Below are 24,547 nucleotides of genomic sequence, written 5' to 3'. Positions count from 1 at the left end.
ACTATTTGTTTCAATAGGCATAATATAATCTTCTGATTATTTTTAAATTGTTAAAATTTGTATTTTATCAATGTATTATTAGACGTTTTTTCGTTTTATATATACAGTGATCAGGGCCCTGACCTACCTTAGATTAAGTTATTTCTAGCTGATGATGCTTACTAAGCATGAGCGAAACATGTCCTAATTATAATAACTATTAATGGTTTTATCCTAAATATAAAGGATTGTCATGTATAAGAACTTCTTATTCTCAAAATCCAATACTGTTTCATAATGAGATTCATAACTTGCAACTACGAGATAGGAAAAGGCAAGCGGTGGTGATGGTGGTCATTAATGTTTAAAGACGAGGACTGGGGAAGAAGAGCCGCGACCATAATAACAGCCCTAGTATTTGCCTAGTGTAAAAATAGGAAACTACGATCTCCACAACGCAAGCTACATCTATATGGCCCGTACAGCACATTCGGTTACACATGACTATTGTTTCATCTTTCCTTCGCCGAAGCTATTTACGAGTAGATTACACTCACCGTTAAGATGCTATAATCAAAGCTACACTTCCCCATACGGTGGTGTGTCACTTTGGTGTCGATAATATTATGAGATTTAATTTCCACCGAAAGCGATACTCTTATCTGTGGGCAACTCATGCTCATGCTCAGCCATGTGTAGGAAGACAAACAGCAGACTGGTGTTCAGCACGTGCACCAACTAATTTCATGGTTGCGACAAGCAAAGAGTTGCATAAAGGATACTTCTATCTCCATTTTCAAACCAATATTGAAACTTTAAGCAATGTCTAGTTAAACACCGGCAGAACATAGTTTATGCAATGGAAGATCGTGCTCGATTTAGACATTAGTTAGGTAGACGTTGTCCAAGGCTTAAAAAACTAGTCATCGTCTCTGCAATCGGCCCTTCAATTCTTATGAATTATTTGCACAGGAAAATATACATGTATATTGATACCACCCATCTTGTAAGTCAGTGACTCTGGAATGATCATAATATTGCAAATTTTATTTATTTATTTGCATTCTGTTGTCATTACAACATAATATCTTCCTTAAAATGTAAATATACCAATAATAAATGCAGTGAATTATGTTTATTACCTCTTAGTATTCATTTATTTCTATTTTATTGCATATTATTATTGCTAATGACAACATGCCTTCTTTACAATGTGAATATTTCATCCACAAAGCAGTTTCCTTTTATATCTGCACCAGTGAGACAAGGAAAGTGTCTTATCCTAAGGTAGATAATGTTCTTATTAAGAATCAAGGCAACAGAAATGAGATTAATTAAAACTATGAATCGAACTACTCGAAAGGAAAAAACCAGGAATGAAGTAAATAAGAGGTAGTTGCAAGTGAGGTCCGTATACGCCAGTGTAATAAAGAAGCACAGAGTTTAATGGTATGGGCACATTATGAGAAGAGTGAAAGGCCTTTTAGAAAATACTTCATCTTTACTGTCCAAGAAAAACAATCAGGGGGAAGGCCAAAGGAATGCTGAATAGAGACAGTAAACTCAGGTGTGGAGGAGAGAGGTCTCGGATAGGAAAATGTCCCAGGCAGAAGATGTATACAGACAGGAAGAGATGGCGAGCGCTTATACACCACACCTGGTAAACTGGAGTCGGAAAATGATTATGATGATGATTATTGTTCTTATCCACGAAGGTTGGGGGCAGAAGTCATTGCAACTATTTTTATTGGCACAGATGTGGGATCTACCAGACAAATGGAAATATACAGATGGGAGTCGGGAGCATAAGGGGCAGGGGAATGTATGAAAAATGCTGAGTAGGTTTACCAGGTGTACGATACAAGGCAACGAAACTGTCAACTAGGAAATCCTTGTGCTACATAATGTTCATTCTCAGAGAATACAGTAACCTTTATGGTAAACCCACGATGTAGACCCCACGATTATCCACAACACGTTGTCAATGATGCAGGAGACGTCGGATACTAGTCGCCTTGCCAAGTGTGAATTTTGCAATTTCACGTTTCACAGCATTGCCAAAGCCCTCTTGTGGCCCTAACCGTCTCCCACGCGATGGTTCTTTCACTTTGGGGATGAGATCAAAAACGCACAGGAACAAGTCTTGTAAGCATGGAGGGTGTTCCAGTACTTCCCACACTGTTCTTGCCTTGTCATATCCATTCTGCATGTAGTCTTACTCACTACGGCTGTCCCATTGCCCTGTACATGGTACCTGTTCAATACACTGCCATCTCATGCTGTGTCCATATACTATGATTGTCATGGTTTCCACGATATATGACCATTTTTACGTAGCACCATGAAAATGTGAGGGAAAAAAATGGTTACTATGACTTACGCCCCAACCCTCTTATATGTATAGCTGAAGAACTGTAAATCCATATATAGATAATTGGGGTTACCCTCTGGTTGAAGTCAAAACTGTGTCTATAATTTGTGTCCTATTACAAACTACAGGGAAACTGAGTGACTTCGCTGTGCAGTACCGGTCATTTCACTGTGATCTTGCATTCGGAAGAAGGTGGATTTCAACCCCACTGTTGGCAGATATGAAAATGGATTTTTGTGTTTCTCCATCTTCACTTCAGGCAAATGCAATAGCTGTACCTTAGACAATAGCCGCCTTCCTTTCCAGTCCTAGCCCATTCCTATCCTACTGTTGCTATGAAACCTGTCTTAAGTCAGTACAAATGAAAGCCATAGAGAAGAAGAAAAAATCTTCAAAATAATATACCAGTAAATCTCAGATTGGTTACTAAAATTACTCGTTAATCAGATGTGTAAAGAATTAAGTGACAGGTAAAACAGTCTTCCCAATTATGTTAATGTAGTTTTACCTGGGCCACACTAATGTGGTAAGCTTGACCTCCAAACAGCCTGCAAGCTGAAATATGAATAAAAATTATCTGTCCTTTACTGCTCATAGAAGAAAGAAAGAAGAAAGAACCGATAAGCCCGACATGGCAAGTTCTTGAACTTCAAGTTGAATTTTTGAACGTACTGTTATGAATAAAACTCCATCTGTTTCATTACTCTAATTTACTTAAGGATGGCCTAATAAATGCACACACACATATTTAAACACAAAAAATTCTAACCAGTTATGAATAGCCACATTAATCACCAATCTATTTACAAATCTCTCTACCTTATGGTGCAGCAAGAGTCCAGCACGTTCCTTTACCTGGCACACTAATCCTCACATTAACTTTTCACCAAGTCCAGTCACCTCCTACAGCCACTGTGCATAGACAGCTGGCTATACAACACACGACTGCTCGTCGGTTCGACTCCACTGATAGTCCAGTTCTTCACACAGTCCCATGCAGTGAACAACTAAACAGCTCAACAGTATTCAAAAGCAGAACGATACTCTCAACAGCGAACATTAACAAAGGTCCATTTATCCTCGCACTCACAATAGCGTGTTTCCTCGCTGGCTCACGGCGATCCTCGTCCACAGAATTACACGAACATACAGTACAGTCTTTCGTTCTGTCGCCTTCATTTATGCACTCGTCTCTTTGACACCACAACAGTTCCCACGGTTCAGACCTCGGTGGGACACTGGCGACAGCTAACACCTCTGTTGCCCTCAGCCCAGCCACCGAATCCCTCGCTGAGTCACACACCGACTCCCCCACAGAGTCCAACTCTGAGTGACTGTCCAAGGATAGCCTCCCCTTTTATAGCTTAAGTGATATGATCCAGAAATTTCATGATGTCACTACAGGCAGAACCTTCCTGTTGAAGCTCCAAGAAACTCACAGGTAAGCCGGCTGCCGAGAACAATACACGGAAAGGCTGGCCCCATCCCACAGGCCGACTGGGAGATTCCAGGTCGTCTGAGTCACCAGGCCCCTCCTGGCAGTACCGAAGGGAGCTACCTCGGAGCTGGCACACAACAGTACATTCATCATCCTTACAAACGGATATGCCTTTCAGCATTCAGTTAGCAGCCTCAATGAATTTACTGAATTACCTTAATTAAGGCCACAGTCGATTCCTTCCCACTTCTAAACCATCGTTCCGTAAGACCTATCGGTGTCAGGGTGAGATATGAAACAAAAAATTTAAATGTGAAATTTTAAAAATTCTGTAAATACCTTAAACCATGAAATTGTCCTATCAATTCTCACTGCAGCCCAACTGTCAATATAAAAGCCTCTCATTGCTTTTATTAACCTAAACCTAATGCCTTAATTCCCCAGTACCACGAACACTGCTCACTTCAGTACTCTTCTGTCATATGCCTTCTCTGGATCTACGAAACATAAACCTAACTGCCTCTTCCTACCATAGCATTTTTCAATTACTTTGTGTCTACTGAAAATCTAATCCTGACAGCCCGTCTGTCACTGAAGCCAACTTACTCTCAACCACTAATCCGCACCCCCCCTTCCAAAATGCCAGTGAAAACACTTTGCCTAGTAGCCTTTACAGGGTGAACAAAAAATGCTGCACGTGGAGCCCATCGAAATTCATGACAAAAGTTTATCTTGCAAAACCTAGACCCACCAATAGGTTTAATAGAAATGCAAGGTAAGAAATGAGGCTCTGGCAACGCTGTAACGGCGTGCAGCATGGCCAAGCACAGGTCGCATGAACTCGGAGCTCTGCCGGAGCTGTCTCATTAGCTCAATGAGACAAGGTAATGCCATAAATGCCAGTTGTGAGGACGTCCCGATGTTTGATTCGCGTTCGTGCCAATTATTTTTTGTCAGTTAATGTATCAAATTGTATCCAATGTACACCTCCACTATCCAATACACTATGCTCTGTCTTACCGTTCAGGTGACCTTTACTTAAACATTCAAACATAACATGAACTTCTTACAGACGTAAATGAACACTTTGTTTTGTCCATGGCACAAATAAAGCCAATACATAGAACATAATAGTGGATACAGTAACATGGTCTCTATCCAATGCGGTACAAGGAAACACAATACAGTACAGTAGGTAGGCTAAACTGGACTGCCCATTATGCTACGCACAATTCCATAATGTCTTGATTGATAAATTTCATTTATGACTTATAATTCCATAATGTACGTGTGATGTACAGTCTCATCTTCACAGAGCCTGTACGTACACTTACGAGCAACGTTCACTTCACGGCATATGTTCAAAGCGACAACCTTGCATTTGCAAACACTTCGCCACTCGCCGGACCCTATGCAACACATCGCATCCACCATTGCCAATACAGCATGCACACGAGCTATTAGGTCTTGTACATCCATGGGGGGAGTACTATAAACACGTTCCTTTAAGTGTCCCCACAAATAAAAATGTAGGGGATTAAGGTCCAGGAAACATGGAGGCCAGAATATTGGACCTCCACGAACAATCCATATCCCTGGAAACGCTTCATTTTACCAGTTACGCACTATCATTCCAAAGTGTGGCAGTGCACCATCATGCTGAAACCATAGCTGTCGCCGAACACCAAGTAGAATGTTTTCTAAAGTGTCAGGCAAAGTATTGCCCAGAAACGTACGATAGCGGGACGCATTCAACTTGTCCGGCAACAGGTAAGGGCCTAGAATGACTCCCATAATTCCAGCCCACAGGTTTATGCCAAAGCGTGACTGAAAGCCACATTCACGGGTGATAGGTGGGTTGTTGTCAGACCAATAATGGCTGTTGTGATGGTTGAAAATACCTTCCCGAGTGAAGCTACATTCGTCACTACATATTGTGACCGTATCGTCACAGTGAATAATTATTGTGAATTGTATATTTGGAAAAAGAAGTAGGTTTGAAGCTTCCTTTGTGAGGATGCTAGCGGTTGCATCATGTTGTGCAATACCCCCCTCGCCAGATCGGCACCTGAAGCACGCAGATGATGGTTTAGAAAACCCCCGAACTGAGCACGTGTGAAGGAAGAAGGCGAAAAAGGAAACAGTTTTTGTTGACTCCCCCTCGAAAACAAATGCCAACTCACAGTAGAGCCAACGTGAGGAGGTGATTTCAGAGGTGTTTTCGGTATAATAGAGTTTAATTTAACCAGGGAGCACATGTCAGAGTGATTACAAGAATATTGGATTACTGGCAAAATTATAAACCAAAGTAAAAGAATGTAATCTATGAAATTGCACCTAAATGAGATGACGTAAGTTGTTTGGCGTCCTAACGCTAACTGGGAAACCAGATGGCCAACGGGGAATCCCTGTCCCACTCCTATTTTAGACGGATAAATTACAATAAAACCGCTGATCGTTTTGCGTTCCGCTTCACATCTTGTATTTCGGAGTAGATGGCCACACAATCTGCCGCCACACTGAGATTCATAAGTCTTGTGGATCTGGAAATCTGAAAATTGTGGTAGGGAGGAGTTCCTCCAAGCAACCCCCACTCTATGTTAGCCCATATATGCCTGCACTTGTGAGGGTTGAATTCAGTCTTCGAGGAGTCTATGGCGTGACCTCACGGTCGGTTTGTGGTCTTAACTTTCCCTCTCTTTGTACTATAAACTCGCTGTAAACGGGAGTGTGAGAAGTATAATGTCCGTGCGAATCGTCAGTAAAAACCTGAACTGTGTGAGAACAATGTGCGCGTTTATAGTTTGATCACGACGCAACACAAAAGTACGTGAGTTACGTTGTAATTTTGCACCGAGAACTGTGAAGCTATAAGGTGCCGTATATCCGACGTAGAATGCTACTTTTCAATTAGATCCTGTAGTGGAGACAGAGAGCCTATTAATTGTAATATATGCTTGAGACTTTGTGAAGGCAGACGTGTGAATAGAGGTAGCACGAATAATTAGTGTCTTATCGCATGAACAACATTTCAGTAAGATTTATCGTGCTAAATAACGGCATAATTTTTGAAACGCGCAGGAAAAAGCGCATGAGACAGGGCTTTATAACAAATACAAGTACCCTATATCAGGGTAATGCGGAGTATTAAACGATTCCAGTAACGGAACTGCGAGTTCGGTATTGCCTCTGTCAGACTAAGATAGACTAGCTGCGTCCTGTATCAGGGGAATAAATTCATAACTTTCATTCTGGTTAGATGAAAGGAAAATTTGCCTGTGACGCGAGCGGAGGAAGTATTCGTGAAAACAGTGTAAACAGTGTCATTTCAGTGTTCACACTCCAACGCCATGACCTCACACGTCGGCATCATGGAGTAAGAGCTTCAGGCGAGCCCCTCCATGGGCTCGAATGGCGGACGATGGACCAGCACTGCTGAGTACAAGGCTATGATTTTTGTGATACTAATATTCCCTTTAGAGTATCTCAAACTGTAGGAATAGGGTTAGGATTATTTTTATTATTGAATAACTGAAGTAGTTCGCTTGGAGTGGTCAGTAGTTTCCCTTTAATTCTAGTCATTGACGCTATCTGGGAAGGAAGCAAATAAGGAATATAGGATGAATTTCTCTCCCTGTCACGTCATTTGCATGTGCATGATTGTATCTTTGTTTGCTGAGTACTATCGGAGAAAAGGGGGGAGGAGGTAGTGAAGTTTGTCGATGTAAGGAAGGAGCCCTTTCATCTGGAAAGACTATACAAAGGGGAGTCAGGTTAAGATGACGCTAGGATCTTTGCTAAAGGCCTGTGAATAAGATAAAGATGGGATAGACGAAGTACTGAATTTTAATGTAAAGTAATAGTATTTGCTGCATGATAGTTTAAGGCTTGGCTGCATCCTGATGTGCGTTAAGAATTAATTCATCGTACTGAGGTGCGAATGTCCACCCACCCAACACTAGCTAGGACCCTGTAAAAGAAAACTTTGTTAGTGATAGTTTGAATACCTTTTTGTTATTTTATTTTATTTAAATTAATTAAATTGGTCGGATATTTTATGCCGATTTAAAGAAGGTAGTATAAATTCATGTCAGGTACACAGTTCTCGGTATTTATTTTCATTTTTATCTGAGGTAGTAGTAAACTCTAGCTTGCGGGATTGTGGTAATTCGACGATGAAGGGTATGATTTTTGAACTCCGGACTTCCGTGAAATCGAGAGAATATGAAGTGATATTACGGCCCAAATATTAAGAGATTTATTGGATGAACTATGCCTGTGCTGATTTGAGCACGATTAGAAATGCATCGGTTTTTATTGTGTGAATAAAATGGCCCATTGGATAGGCATTGTATACGCATCAATATTGGTTTTAAATAGAGTACAGCCCCTTGGGAGGGCGAATGACAGGCAATATTTATGGCAGGCGACCTGTCGGTCGGAGCGTGTTTGTTTTGTGTAAAAGGGCAGGCCAGCTGAATGGAGGCCGAGGGCGTTTCGTCAAGGAAGTGTAGTCTACTCAAACCCTCTGTTCTTATGCTAGTAAAATGTTATATTTTACTTGATTACCACATTCTCAAAAGGCTAGGTCGAATGAATGCAGGGACCTTTAATTGATACACCTATAGAAGCGATAGAGAGGGTTTTGATTTTTCCAGGATACCCGATGTCGGAGAACTGATGGTCTCCTGTTCGTATCTCGGGCACGGTGAGAGGAGTGAGACACACAAACGGTGGATGATGGTAAACAAAATGCAGCCACTATTAGTGTAAAATGTGATATGTGTTTTCCTTTTCAGGAGTTATAAGAGTGTAAAATTGATGTTTTGATAATTAGCGATTTCTTTAATTTAGACTTCGTGAAGAATCCTTTGTGAGTTTGTTTAAGTGGAGGGTTTCGACCCAATGATGTGTATAGTTAGTCCACAAATGAGGTGATTTGTAGTAACTAGAATCGTGTTCATTTTATTGTTTTGGGAATAGGTTGTAACTCCGCAGAGTTTGCATATCATTATATAATTTTTTTATAAATTCTTTAAATATATTATTTCTCGTGTTATGTTCGATTTAGGCGGCCACTCTAAGACGAATCTTCTTTTTTTGTCGCACCGACACAGATAGGTCTTTCGGCGACGATGGACAGGAAAGGGCTAGGAGTTGGAAGGAAACGGCCGTGGCCTTAATTAAGGTAAAGCCCCAGCATTTGCCTGGTGTGAAAATGGGAAACCACGGGAAACCATCTTCAGGGCTGCCGACAGTGGGAATCGAACCTACTATCTCCCGAATACTGGATAATGGCCGCAATTAAGAGACTGCAGCTATCGAGCTCGGTAAGACGAATCTCAGAGTAAATCAGTGTTACTTGTTGTATTTTAAATATGTAATTTGGGAACTCATTCTGGGAATTTTAATGACCGTAAGGTCATAGTTTCTTTTCTCTGTAAATAAATAAGGTTCATTATAATACTATTTATCGTACTGAACAGTTAAAATAATCGGGTTAATTAACATTGAAACCAATGTAAACAATGAAGACTTTAGAAAATGCAACACAATTTTCTCCGAGTTGCTTGAAAGTAAATGTGAACACCCAAGAGCTTAATTTGAATATGTGATTTTTGTGTTATTAAATTCAGCAGTGTAATGTCAATAGACCACATAAAGACTCTCATAAAGATGTGGATCTAAAGTTCACTTGGGTGATAGCACGGACATCGTTGCCCATTGCTGGTAATTAATTTAAATGTATGTAATTTTAAAATTGATAAACAAGGTTGTAGACTGTAAATATGTTTGAGAGAGTTAATTAAAGATTGGGGAAAATTTTATTCGTGCCTGTTTTCGTCAAAATTAGCATACTGATCTCTTCCGTTCATTTTAGGCCTATAAGTTAGTCATAAGATGGTTCTAGTCGTAGCCACGAACGCACTGCGCCCTCGAGAGGCTTGTGCTCAATTTTATTTGTGTTTTGAACGGGAGAGTAGCGGAAGACCTCACTATGCCGTAAAGGGCATTTGTCGCCTCATGTGACTGGATTAGTTATATCAAATCCCAATGTGGCGGCATTGTCATCAGGCAGAAAAAGGTCCCTTGACTGTCATTTTCTGTGGAGCATGGTCCAGTGCGTTCATGACCCGGTAGGGTTACATTAGTGGTGTCACATGGTCCCATGAGCTATGGGAGGTGATGGGAAAGGTCCCAATATCACATTCTTTATAAAATGTTTGTTATCTTCAACTTATTGCAAAAGCCATTCACAGCACTCTACTTGTTGAATGTGGTCTTCTGGCCGCTGGTGTTGAGTTAATGTGTAATGATATGGATGCAGTTTTTCGTCGTGCAACAGGTCAACAACCAGTGTTTGAGATACCTGGAACTGCCTTACAATATCATGGGTACTTCACCGAGGTGATTGGTGAACGGCTTCAAGAATGTCGATGTGGATGAAGACCCCGTTTCCAGCAGGCGTTGCTCAAGGTGACGAAAAACATCCTTATCGGGATGGCGCCTTAAAGGGTACCGTGCTGCATACTCACGAGCACCAGCAGAAGCTTGGTTATCAGATGCACCCAACACTAAAAGCATAATGACGTATTCGCCATTTGCGTACTGCATCAGGAAGCCGCCCTACATGCACTTGACGGGACCAGTTATGGTTCTGCACTGAGTGGTTAGTTGACTCATGCATTCAGCTGAATGGGTCACACTGTCCTGTGTTCGACTATTATCATGTGACAACAGGATGTCATGCTTACAAATGTTGTTACACGACGGAAACTAGGGACTTGATGTCACACACACACACAAAATAAAAAAAACAACCTGACGAGGATTCAAGCCGCAGCTCCATGGTGCATATGGGTTTGATAACCCAGCAGTCTACTCAGTGAGCCGCGACAGCGGGTACGGTAGAGCGGAATGATGCAAGTTTCTCTATTACATTCCGATATGGTGCAGGATGTGACAGTGTTGCCAGCTTCTCGTTTTCAACTTGTTTTCCAATAGCACCAGTTTCGATTTGGCTATAGAAACTTATGTCTTGCAATGGGATGAGGAATTGCATGCCGACCTCCAAGTGTGGCATTTTTTGTTCACCCTGTATATATTTTTTTACAAGTTGCTTTACGTCATATGATGATGATGGGATAGGAAAGGGCCACGAGTGAGAAGGAAGTGGACACGACATTAAGGTAAAGCCCTAGCTTTTGAAGTCCGTGGCCTTAACAGTATTTTCCTGGTGTGAAAATGGGGAAACCACAGAAAACCATATTCAGGGCTGCCAACAGTGGGGTTCGAACCCAATCTCTCCTGAATGCACCCTCACAGCTGCTCGCCACCAACTACACGGCCAACTCGTTCGGTGCCTAGTATACTGATCCACCTCGATAGCTATTGCAATTCTTTCTCTTTCATTGATAATAGATAGATGCAATTACTGCTTTTGTCCAATTAGAAGGTTCCTTAGTAACATTCCATGTTAACCACTTCAGTGGCGGGTTCTGGCAGACCTCCAGTGCTAGAAAGTTGAGGTTTTTTCAGGCATGAGTAGCAATTTTTAAGGGAACACATTCATATATCATTCAAGGTTAATAAAAGACTACTTTACACTATATTTACAGTTTTTTTACAGCAGGCCTGTGACATGGTTTCATAAAATACATAAAATATTGGTGTTTTGAGAATACTGTCCGGTGTCCAATACATTTTTGTTTCAGTCTTTTGTATTATTCCCGTTAACACTAATGCAATGAACTGCTGAATTTCATAAAAGAGTTAGTTTATTTCCAAAACTGTGTCCTTGAACGCGGAGATTTATTTACAAGTTTTTCAATGCACTTTCAGCATACAAATTTGTTTCGGTCACGGTCAAATTTACAACTTCGTCCGTTAGAAACAGTTCAAAACAGTAAATCGCACTCACATCTGGTAATAATCCAACCCTAACACCCGGATTTCCCATAAAGGGAATTATATTAGGTTGAACACTATCCCCAGGCTTACACTTTTTCCACACGTATGTACGTTCAATATCTCCTACCATCACCTTAGCTTCTAACGTAATATCATCTTCACTTTCACTAGAAATACTAAGGTCATCATCCGAAGAATCAATAGAATCATTATCACTATTATCAGAAATACTAATGTCGCATAGAGATTCATCTTCGATGTAGGTCCTTATTTAATAATAATAATAATGTTATTTGTTTTACGTCCCACTAACAACTTTTTAAGGTCTTCGAAGACGCCGAGGTGCCGGAATTTAGTCCCGCAGGAGTTCTTTTACGTGTCAGTAAATCTACCGACATGGGGCTGTCGTATTTGAGCACCTTCAAATACCACCGGACTGAGCCAGGATCGAACCTGCCAAGTTGGGGTTAGAAGGCCAGCGCCTTAACCGTCCGAGCCACTCAGCCCGGCAGGTCCTTATTTTGTCTTCATACAGACATCTCTTCAGTTTCATGCTCGCCATTTCTGTTTACCGCGTCAGCTGGCCAGAGATTGTATATGTAAAGTAGAGAAAATAAGGCGCATTTCAGGCAAGAGACTTCATGAATACAGCTGGAAACCCTCCCGCCATCTGTTGAGAATGCTGGAAAACATTTTCCAAAGACATTACAGTACCTGAGAAATTATTGGGCGATCGCAAAATGAACACTGCAGCTAAACAAGAATTTCTCAGGCGGTGATGTTATGGGCAAGTGCGCGCCACCCGAGAATTTCTCAGGCGTGCCACTGAAGAGGTTAATGTTATTATATAACAGTTGAGATTTTCATGGCCGGTGTTACAGATCGTCTCTATTTTCCGTACTTGTAGGCCGTAGTCCAGGAGCGCATGATGGTCCTGACGTTTAACCGAAAACTGTGTTTGGCATTATCAAGGGTATAAATGCTTACAATATAGTGTTTATTTTAATCCACCTATTCAATACAAATTGGTTTTGTATTGCTAGTTCATAATACTACAACACGAATTTACAGGGACATGTTTCGCTTTATTTACAAGCATCTTCAGCCTACATAATTGCCTCAAGGTTAAGACCTGTCATATTTGGATTGTTTTTACAAATTTTTGCTCGAGTATAAATCCATGTTTAGTAATAATATGTAAAAAACGTAGGAATTATGTACACATTAAAAGTATGACAATATGAATTACAATGTTGAATTGAAGTAACCCTTAATTCTAAAATACATTGACGTCCAAAACATAGCAACTACAATTTAAAAATTTGGTTAAAATTGTTTTCATAATTACAATGTTGAATTGGAGTAACCCTTAATTCTAAAATACATTGACGTCCAAAACATAGTAACTACAATTTGAAAATTTGGCTAAAATTGTTTTCACAATGCTGTGGTTGATTGAATCAACTGTAATATGGCTTTAAATTTGAGTCATAAATATAAACTGAAGGTTAAAATATAGGAGCCATTTTTTCTAAAATCCATTGATTTCTGGAACACAGTAACTTCCAATATTGAGAATTTGGTTAATAATTGTGATCTCCAATGCAATTATTTAAAAACAACTATGATTTGACTCCATGTGCAATTTGAGTCGAAATTATATTCTAAAAATGAAAATCTTGGAACCGTTGGAGACCAGCTTTAGAATTTTCGAGGCTTGCTGCAGTTTGGTGATTTGATCAGTGAAAGTATTAGAATAATTAGTTCTTGTTTATTGCGACTTGAATATCCATTGGTAGCAGATTGTATTAATGTAGTTGTAGTTAAGGGGGGGGGGGGGGGGGGCTTCATCCAAATCTTGAGTAGCTGTTTATGTTTCTTTCGAGGTAATAGAATGAGTGAAGTATCTGGAACAAATGGAAATTAACTTGAATACTGTTATGTGTTGTTGTGCTTGTATGTGAGTTTGATGTTATATTTTTTCACTTACCCCTTACCACTTACCCCTTTAGCCTTTAAAACACATAACACTAATAAAAACTTATTTTTTAATCATAACACAGTAAATTCCTACAATAACAAATTTCAAAGTTCCGGAATATATAGACTAACATGCACACAATGAAAATCTTCATATGTTGGCCAAACTGGCCGCAGCTTCCTAACCAGGTACATGGAACACTTTAACGCCTTAAAGCATAATAAATACTCCCCTATGAGTAATCATATAAAAGAAACCGGCCATCATTTTACCTCAATAGACAAAGACCTTACAATAATCAAAAGGATCGAAAAGGGGAAGCTAATGACAGAGTTTGAAAACATATATATTTATTTGGATCAATATTTTAATAAAGAAAAAAATTTGAACGACGTGGCCGAAATAAAAAGCCCGTTAATAGAACAGTTGCCAACATTGTTACAAACTTTCAAATCAGATAAAGCAAATTCTTTAGGATATTTAATCTAAAAACACTCACAACAGAAACTATTTCGACAATGAATCCCCCTCTATATAACACGCCAAAGCTTAACGTCCCGCCCGCAGGATCGTCCCCTACCCCCATCTTGACAACAGATAAGAACTCCCCACCACATGGTACGCCAATAGCAAACGCCTCGCCTAACATCTATCCCCCTCACTTGCCCCTCACAACAGCCCCTCCACACGTACAACACAAGGAGTAGAACCACAACAGACATTAGTCACAGTAACGTAAGAAAGACCACAAGACTTTGTAGCAACAGTCAAAGGGGTAAGTGAAAAAATATAACATCAAACTCACATTACAGGCACAACAACACATAACACTATTCAAGTTAATTTCCATTTGTTCCAGATATTTCACTCATTCTATTACCTCGAAAGAAACATAAAGAGCTACTCAAGATTTGGATGAAGCCCCCCCCCCCCCCCCCTTTTAACTACAACTACATTAATACAATCTGATACCAATGGATATTCAAGTCGCAATAAACAAGAACTAATTATTCTAATACTTTCACCGATCAAATCACCAAACTGCAGTAAGCCTCGAAAATTCTAGAAGCTGGTCTCCAACGGTTCGAAGATTTTCATTTTTAGAATATCATTACAACTCAAATTACACATGGAGTCAAATCATAGTTGTTTTTAAATAATTGCATTGGAGATCACAATTATTAACCAAATTCTCAATACTGGAAGTTACTGTGTTCCAGAAATCAATGGATTTTAGAAAAAATGGCTCCTATATTTTAACCTTCAGTTTATATTTATGACTCAAATTTAAAGCCATATTACAGTTGATTCACTCAACCACAGCATTGTGAAAACAATTTTAGCCAAATTTTCAAACTGTAGTTACTATGATTTGGACGTCAATGTATTTTAGAATTAAGGGTTACTCCAATTCAACATTGTAATTGTGAAAACGATTTTAACCAAATTTTTAAATTTTAGTGCTATGTTTTGGACGTCAATGTATTTTAGAATTAAGGGTTACTTCAATTCAACATTGTAATTCATATTGTCATACTTTTAATGTGTACATAATTCCTACGTTTTTTACATATTATTACTAAACATGGATTTATACTCAAGCAAAAATTTGTAAAAACAACCCAAATATGACAGGTCTTAACCTTGAGACAGTTATGTAGGCTGAAGATGCTTGTAAATAAACCGAAACATGTCCCTGTAAATTTGTGTTGTAGTATTATGAACTAGCAACACAAAACCAATTTGTATTGAATAGGTGGATTAAAACAATCAGTATATTGTAAGCATTTATAGCAAATTTCAACGCAGGTCTAATCATGAGATTAGTTACATGCAATTATCAAGGGTTCCGACTGACTTCGATGACTACAAAGCTCACATGCTCCTGGACGACAGCTTCCAAGCCCAGAAAATAGACTTAATCTTATTACTCTGTAAAACCATTTCATCCCTGCCTTCCCATTATATTTCACCATTTCAGGTCTGATTTCATCTATTTCTACTGCTTTATGAGAGCAGGATTTCCTTCCTCGCTCCCATTCATTCTTAATTACTGTCCGGAAAGGTTTCCCCTGCCATATGACGTAGCCTTTCCAGGTTATTAACAGAAATTACTTAGGACTTTTTCTTGGATTCAACAAGTAGTGGTTTTGCTCTGTTTCCTTCATCTACACACAATTCCCTGTCTGTATCAGTCCTCGTTTGGAGCCATTTCTGATTGACCTTCCTTTTACGTTTACAAGATGCCCTCACTTCATCATTTTTTTCCCATCTTTACAAACAGTTGTTCCTAGTGTGCCATATCCCGGCCACCTCTACCTTTATCTGGTTTACTTTTTGGACAAACTGCTTGCCCTCTGTTACTTATGTGTACTCATTGAATTCGGTATAATGCCCGACTCAATGACTTTAATGGCACACGCAAACTTAGCTCAAGGAGATCCCTATCTTGCCTACCTAGTTTTCTCCATGGCTGTTCTTCTAAGCTTTTTATCTTGGTGAAGTCCGACTCGTTGGCTGAATGATCAGCGTACTGGCCTTCGGTTCAGAGAGTCCCGGGTTCGATTCCCGACCGGGTGAGGGATTTTAATCTTAATTGGTTAATTCCAATGGCACGGGACCTGGATGTATGCGATGTCTAAATCATTTCTTCTTCATCAGGATGCGGAGGTCGCCTACGGGAGTCAAATAGAAAGACCTGCACCTGGCGAGCCGAACCCGCCCTGGGATATCCCAGCACTAAAAGCCATACGCCATTTCATTTCATCTTGGTGAAGTGTTATGGCGAGCGATGCAATGTTTATGCACGCTTGTTTTTTACAAGCATTATTTTAAACGTGTAAAGACACAATGCATTTTGTCTCGGAGGTTCCCAGCGTAATTAAGGTAATGTAACTACCTCTTATCTTTCGATCTCTCTCCGTTATTTGAAGTTGGCTTCGTTGATTAGGTTTGTTTTATATCACCACGTGACATTGTGGTTGGCCACTATTTCTTATTCTCCGTGGGTATTTATTTATTTATTTTTATTAAGTGGCCCGCCTTGTTCTTTCTGTTGTTGCGCAGGTAACTTTTTTTTTTTGCTAGTGCCTTTACATCGCACTGACACAGATAGGTCTTGTGGCGACGATGGGATAAGAAAGGCCTAGGAGTTGGAAGGAAGCCGTCGTGGCCTTAATTATGGTACAGCCCCAGCATTTGCCTGGTGTGAAAATGTGATACCACAGAAAACCATCTTCAGGGCTGCTGACAGTGGGATTTGAATCCACTATCTCCTGGATGAAAGCTCACAGCCGTGCGCCCCCATCCGCAGGGCCAACTCGCCCGGGCCCGGCAACGTTATTTATATCAGCTATGTTTTTCATTGTGTCACAACTCGGTACATTGATTTGAGTCTTGCTGTAATTGAGTGTCTGTATTGCGTAAATGAGCTCTGTTGCACCCTGGATGTGCGTTACGTCTATTTTATTCTATGGTTCTTGTATGGAAGTCTCTTTGTTATTGTTCATGTACCAAATTGCTCCCCGGTATCGCCACTATGTTGTTGTGTATTGTAAGGACCTGTAGATGGATGGCTTGTGTTGTTTTGGAATTTGAATCGTATATGAGAAACGTATTGATTATGTGATTTGGGCCTCTGATCTTGTGTAGGTTTGGCCTCGAATATCCGCGTAAAACGTTATTAATGAACGGTGCTTCTACATTTTTGCGGTCCTTTTGGCCATTGTTATCTTTTATGCGTTCGCTGCCCGCAGACCCCTTTTTAACCTATTGTGTGAGTGTTCAAATGTGGGGTATGTAGGAAGCATATCATATTGTGTCGTATTTCTTATTTTCCCCCCCCCCCTTTTTTTTTTTGCCTCTGCAATTTTTTAATTTTCTTTTCGGTGTGTATATGTTCCCTTAGCAAAGCCTTGTTTATCTCTGATCCTGGGCGCCATGCTTGTGCACGCCTTCCTTTCCTTGATCTTTGGTTTGGCAATATTTTATCTTCCGTCTATTTTTTTTTTTAGTTCCTGGGAAACCATTGTTGTGTGGCATCTCATTGAATGGACGTGTATCGCGATCTGTAAAGACTCGTCCTGTTGATATGGATATCTAATAATTTATTACTTTGGGCTGAGCTCTGCATCACAGATTCATTCTACTTTGTTCCCAGGTAACAATTTATTTTGTTATTTTCTATTTAATTAAATACAACACAGTTCAACCCGGAAATTAAATTAAATAATTCTTCACACCGTGGAAGCTTCACTTCTAAAATTCTAAAATTACATTTTATGTATGGTTGAATCTGTTGGGTGAATCACGTTATGAGTAGGCGCGATGCTATGACTATGGTGAGTAGTTTATTATGCTTATGTACTGTTTCCATCAGGACCTGTTTTCCTTTTTCTTATTTTATCTCTTCCTGATTTTCGTATGGCCATTTACTATTTTGATTTAATTATTATTCAATAAACTGTCTTGTTTTTCTAATCAGCATTATTATTGTAGGAGTAGGAGGGGAAGACTTTTAAATTTTATCCTTTTGATTTAATGGGCTCGAGCTCACTTCGTAACTTCCTCTTTGTTCATTTTCGACCTGGTCCACGTGAACATGATAGTAAGTATTTATGTACCGCCCCATTACCTATTGTTGATTTGAGCTTCCACTGATTTTTATTTTTGTTTTCATTTTTCGGTATCTTTCAGCTTGTGTATGGGTTGTGTTTTCTGGCTAATTATTCCTCAATGCTCATCGTGCCCAGACCTGCCATGGGCATGCAAGAAGAATAATAGGGGGCTGGCCTAACGCAATATGCCCTATTCATCGTAGGACTCTACAGGATCGCATAGCGGGGGCACACAAGGTATTCATTTGATGTTTCTGCTACAGCTTTCACGAATCATATCCACATTCTTCAAATGTCCTTGTCCTGGAGATTTTCTATACTTAATCGTTTGCTCCTCCCCTCTGAACCATGTGACCTTGCTGCGGTGGGGTGGCTTGCGTGTCACAATGAAGCAGATAGCCGAGCCGCAGGTGCAACCACATCGGATGGGTATCTGTTGAGAGACCAGACTAAGAAATGGTTCATCGAAAAGGGGGTAGCGGCATTTCAGAAGCTGCAAGGGCGGCAGTCTGGATGATTGACTGATATGGTCTTGTAGTAATACTCAACATGGCTTAGCTGTGTTGATACAGCTACACGGCTGAAAGCAACGGGAAACTACAGCCGTAACTAACTCCCGAGAACATGCAGCTCTCTCTGTATGAATGATGTACTGATGATGGCTTCCTCCCGGGTAAAATATTCCGGAGGTAAACTAGTCCCCAATTCGGATCTCCGGGTGGGGACTACACGAGAGGGGGCGATCATCAGGAAGATGGATACTAACATTCTGCGAGTCGGAGAGTGGAATGTTAGAAGTTTGAATCGTTGTGGTAGATTAGAGAATCTGAAAAGGGAGATGGATAGACTAAAATTAGATGTAGTTGGTATAAGTGAAGTACGTTGACAGGAAGAACAGGATTTCTGGTCAGGCGACTATCGAATTATCAACACAAAATCAAACAGGGGAAATGCAGGAGTTGGTTTAATAATGAATAAGAAAATAGGGCAGCGGGTAAGCTACTGTGACCAGCAGAGTGAAAGAATTATTGTCGTCAAGATAGACACCAAACCAATGCCTACCACAATAGTGCAGGTCTATATGCCCACTAGCTCAGCGAATGATGAGGAAATCGTAAGAACATATGAAGAGATAGAAGATTTAATACAATATGTAAAAGGTGACGAGAATCTAATTGTGATGGAAGACTGGAATGCAGTGGTAGGCCAAGGAAGAGAAGGTAATACAGCAGGAGAATTCAGATTGGGACAAAGGAACGAAAGAGGAAGTCAGCTGGTGGAATTCTGCACTGATCATAATTTAGTCCTTGCCAATACTTGGTTCAAACACCACAAACAACGGCTTTATACATGGACAGGAACTGGAGACAGTGGAAGGTATCAAATAGACTTCATTATGATTAGGCAGAGATTCAGAAACCAGGTGTTGGATTGCAAAACTTTCCCAGGAGCAGACGTGGACTCTGACCACAACTTGTTGGTCATGAAATGCCATCTGAAGCTGAAGAAATTGAAGAAAGGTAAGAATGCAAAAAGATGGGATCTAGACAAGTTGAAAGAAAAGAGTGTGAGGGATTGTTTCAAGGAACATGTTGCAAAAGGACTAAATGAAAAGGCTGAAGGAAACACAGTAGAGGACGAGTGGAATGTCATGAAAAATGAAGTCAGCAGGGCTGCTGAAGAAATGTTAGGAAGGAAGAAAAGATCAACTAAGAACGAGTGGATAACTTAGGAGATACTAGACCTGATTGAAGAACGACAAAAATACAAGAATGCTAGAAATGAAGAGGGCAGAAAAGTATACAGGCGATTAAAGAATGAAGTGGATAGCAAGTGCAAGGTAGCTAAGGAAGACTGTCTAAAGGAGAAATGCAAGGATGTCGATGGTTATATGGTCCTAGGAGAGGTAGATGCTGCATACAGGAAAATCAAGGAAACCTTAGGAGAAACGAAATCTAGGTGTATGAATATTAAGAGCTCACGAAAGCCACTTCTAGGGAAAGAAGACAAAGCAGAAAGGTGACAGGAACATATCCAACAGTTGTATCACGGTGAAGATGTAGAAAATTTGGTTCTGGAACAAGAAGAGGCTGTCAATGCTGATGAAATGGGAGACCCAATTTTGAGGTCAGAGTTTGACAGAGCTGTGATCGACCTCAATAGGAAAAAGGCACTTGGAATTGATGACATTCCCTCTGAATTACTGACTGCCTTAGGAGAAACCAGCATGGCAAGGTTATTCCATTTATTGTGTAAGATGTATGAGAAAGGAGAAGTCCCATCCAATTTTCGGCAGAATGTTGTTATACCTATTCCCAAAAAAGCCGGTGCTGACAGGTGTGAAAACTATCGCACCATTAGTTTAGTATCTCATGCCTGCAAAATTTTATCACATATTGTTTACAGAAGAATGGAAAAACAAGTAGAAGCTGCATTGGGAGAAGATCAATTTGGCTTCCGAAGAAATGTAGGAACACGTGAAGCAATCCTGACTTTACGTCTGATCTTAGAGGATCGAATCAAGAAGGACAAGCGCACGTACATGACATTCGTAGATCTAGAAAAGGCATTTGATAATGTGATTGGACAAAGCTATTTAAGATTCTGAAGGTGATTGGGATCAGATACCGAGAACGAAGAATGATCTACAATCTGTATAAAAATCAGTCTGCAGTGGTAAGAATCGAGGGCTTTGAAACACAAGCAGCAATCCAGGAAGGAGTGAGGCAAGACTGCAGTTTGTCCCCCCGGAAATCAAGGAGAAATTTGGAAAGGGAATCACAATCCAAGGAGAGGAAATCAAAACCTTGAGATTTGCCGATGATTTTGTTATTTTATCTGAAACTGCTGAAGATCACGAGAAGCTGCTGAATGGTATGGACAAAGTCTTGGGTAAGGAGTACAAGATGAAAATAAACAAGTCCAAAACAAGAGTAATGGAGTGCAGTCGAATGAAGGCAGGTGATACAGGAAATATTAAATTGGGAAATGAAGTCTTAAAGGAAGTAGATGAATATTGTTACTTGGGTAGTAAAATAACTAACGATGGCAGAAGTAAGGAGGACATAAAATGCAGATTAGCACAAGCAAGGAAGAGCTTTCTTAAGGAAAGAAATTTGCTCACTTCAAGCATTGATATAGGAATTAGAAAGATGTTTTTGAAGACTTTCGTGTGGAGCGTGGCATTGTATGGAAGTGAAACATGGACGATAACTAGCTCAGAAAGAAAGAGAATAGAAGCTTTTGAAATGTGGTGTTAAAGAAGAATGTTGAAGGTGAGATGGATAGATCGAATCACAAATGAAGAGATACTGAATCGAATTGGCGAGAGGAGATTGATTTGGCTAAATTTGACGAGAAGAAGACATAGAATGATAAGACACATCTTAAGACACCCAGGACTTGTACAGTTGGTTTTTGAAGGAATTGTAGGTGGTAAGAACGGTAGGGGTAGACCAAGGTATGAATATGACAAGCAGATTAGAGCAGATGTAGGATGCAGTAGTTACGTAGAAATGAAAAGGTTAGAACAGGATAGGGTGGAATGGAGTGCTGCACCAAACCAGTCTATGGTCTGATGACTCAAACACACACAATCGTTTGCTGACACTCTTATCTAGGCTTAAAGACACTTGGTTCATAACAGATCAGATGAAGGTCTGTAACACTGTAAAATCCCCAGAATACATGCATATTTCTGAGTCTGATATGATACAGTCTATTATGGATCTGGTGCCCATACCCTTCCATGTGTAGCAGTGAATTGCCTTAGGCTTGAAGAATATATTCATAACTTCCAATCCCATACTAACATGGAAGTCCAGTAAACACTTCCCATTCCTAGTAGCACCCAATCTACTCCCGACATTTACCGATCACCTCCTCATACCCTTCAGTTCTATTTCCAACCCTTGCACTGAAACTGCCCATTATCGCTACCCTATCCTTGTTGTTGATCCTGAGTGCAATATCATTCAGTGCTTCATAAAGTTTGTCAACGTCATATTCATCTTGTACCGTCAAAAGGGGAATAGCCTGAGATAATTTTCATTCTAACTCCTCCAACTGCTCAATCTACTCACATCATGCACTCATTGATGTGGCTAACAAAAACTACATTGCATGCAATAATATTCCCGATGAACAGTCCTACCCCACAGTTCGTTCTCTCCTTTGTAACACCTGTTGAGAACACTCCTATCTCTTCCTCGTTATCTCCCCTTACCCAAATATCATTAACTTCTAACATATTCAGACACATCTTCCTTGCCAACTTGGCCAGGCTGACTTTCTGTCTTCCATAACCCGCATTAACTTTTGATAGAATCCCATTGAATTCCAGTTTGTCCGCCAAGTTATCCCTTATATGATATTCAGACATCATAAATCTGCTATACTTCATGCAATAAACCGAACTTGTTATTCTACAGTTCTCATCTATATAAGCTAAAGAAATCCAATCATTAAAATCTGAGATGTTCCCAGCCCAGACAAAGTCCTCCTCCTGACTTCTGTAATGACGACAGTTCCCCAGGCAGTGTTATAGCTTCCACATTTTAGTTATATAATTCATGGCTGTTCAGTTTCCAACTTTATTTCCTTTAAAGGTCTCGAGGACACAGGTAAGTTATTTCTGTAATAACCATTAGAAGAAAAGAATGATGTCCTACAACAACTAGCAATGAGCTATCACACCGTTTCACGACTAGAGTTACCACAATGTGATTGTACTTCACAAGCATTTGACTGATGCAAACAGCTTTAATTACCCATTTTACCATGACAGTGATTCAGAACAGTAGAAATTGTTCGTGAAATTTTTAAGATAAGAGTGACATTTTAATAACAATGGGTGCTATTTTAGTTTTTAGCAGTATGATGTATCAGCTGAAGATGATCTATATAGATGGAAACTACTCCTGTAATGTAGTTTTAACAATATAAAAACATAAATATACTATATTTATCATTATATATTTTACCCACCCAGTTTGTGCCTCATTAATAATGAAGGACATAATGTAATTAAGTGTATGTTTATTCATAACCTTCCTGCCATTCGTGAATCTCTGGCAGTACGGTTCCGGGAATCAAACTTAGTCTCCCGAGAATGGCAGCTAATTGTGCTAACCATTACGTTGGCGGACATTCTTAACTACAAAATACAGACATATAGCATGTCTGATGCGTGCTTGCATTGCGCAGATCAGACACAAAACTATTTGCCTACTTGTGCTGACATCATCAGAGCTGCAGTAGGCCTACGCTACAGTGGTGGACAGTTCTTAACTACGAAACCTCATAAGAAAAAGACGCTGCAGTAGCAAACACAGTAAGACCAATTTCTCAACATTTTCCTAATGATAACCAGAAGTGCAAACCTACTTCAGTATTTGAACAACAATGGTCTGGTACAGGTTATGATATTTCTTGAGATCTCTCGTTTTCGAGATCTTCTGCGAGTAGTAAAAAAAATAACTATTAGTATTTCCTCAATTTTAACAGGAAGGGAATCTGCAACCTCTTCAGCAGCCGTATGGACTTAAATAACTTCGATATCTCATAAATGTTATATTGTTGCATTGCTCTCCTAAATTTGCAGCAACCCCAATCTTTCTTCCCACCATAACTGCAGAATTGTGTATGTATTGAAAGCAACCGAGTTTGCAACTGAAATACTATGACTTTTACAGGGATCCAGAAGCAAACTGGCATTATGCAAACAGACTTGCCTTCCAGACATTTTATGAACAGCAAATAATTTCCAATAATTTTTTTTTCTTTATTCAAAAATGGCACCTGGTTGGATAGATCTTACCATCAGTATCATAACTATCATCAGTGGGTACAAATTCTTTATGATCCGAACCATTTAGTAACAATATCAAGGGCAGTGCTTTAGTTCTGGCACACACATGCTTCTTTGCAATACCAGAACCCTTAACCATTTTTCAGAACAAAGGTCCAGTGTGATCAGCTTATGATAAATGTAGATTATGCTCTGTAATGAATGCCATAAATAAGTATTCTGCCTCAGTAACTGCACCGTCCCTCCTGCCAACAAAGTACTTATTTATTGCTTCCCGAAGTATGGGCATATCATTTATGCTTCTGAATGATGCGATTGACCATCAGTTTTCCACCATGATATATATTAATTACACAGCAACATGCAGAAAAAAAAATAATAATTATCTGCCCAACTAGACTGTAGTACGATCAGAAACTGAAGCTTATATGAATCTTTGAAA

The 24,547-nt window shown here is 39.9% G+C and overlaps 1 protein-coding gene across 4 annotated transcripts in view; it reads right to left on the bottom strand.

Moving 5' to 3' along the window:
* The window catches only part of Magi (membrane associated guanylate kinase, WW and PDZ domain containing protein magi), a 670,891-nt gene that overhangs the window by 401,428 nt on the left and 244,916 nt on the right, over positions 1-24,547 (bottom strand). The window lies entirely within an intron of this gene.

Source organism: Anabrus simplex, chromosome 2 (genome assembly GCF_040414725.1).
Source record: "Anabrus simplex isolate iqAnaSimp1 chromosome 2, ASM4041472v1, whole genome shotgun sequence".
NCBI lineage: Eukaryota > Metazoa > Arthropoda > Insecta > Orthoptera > Tettigoniidae > Anabrus > Anabrus simplex.
The sequence above is the reverse complement of the archived record's forward strand: the minus strand, read 5'-3'. Positions and strand labels throughout refer to the sequence as shown.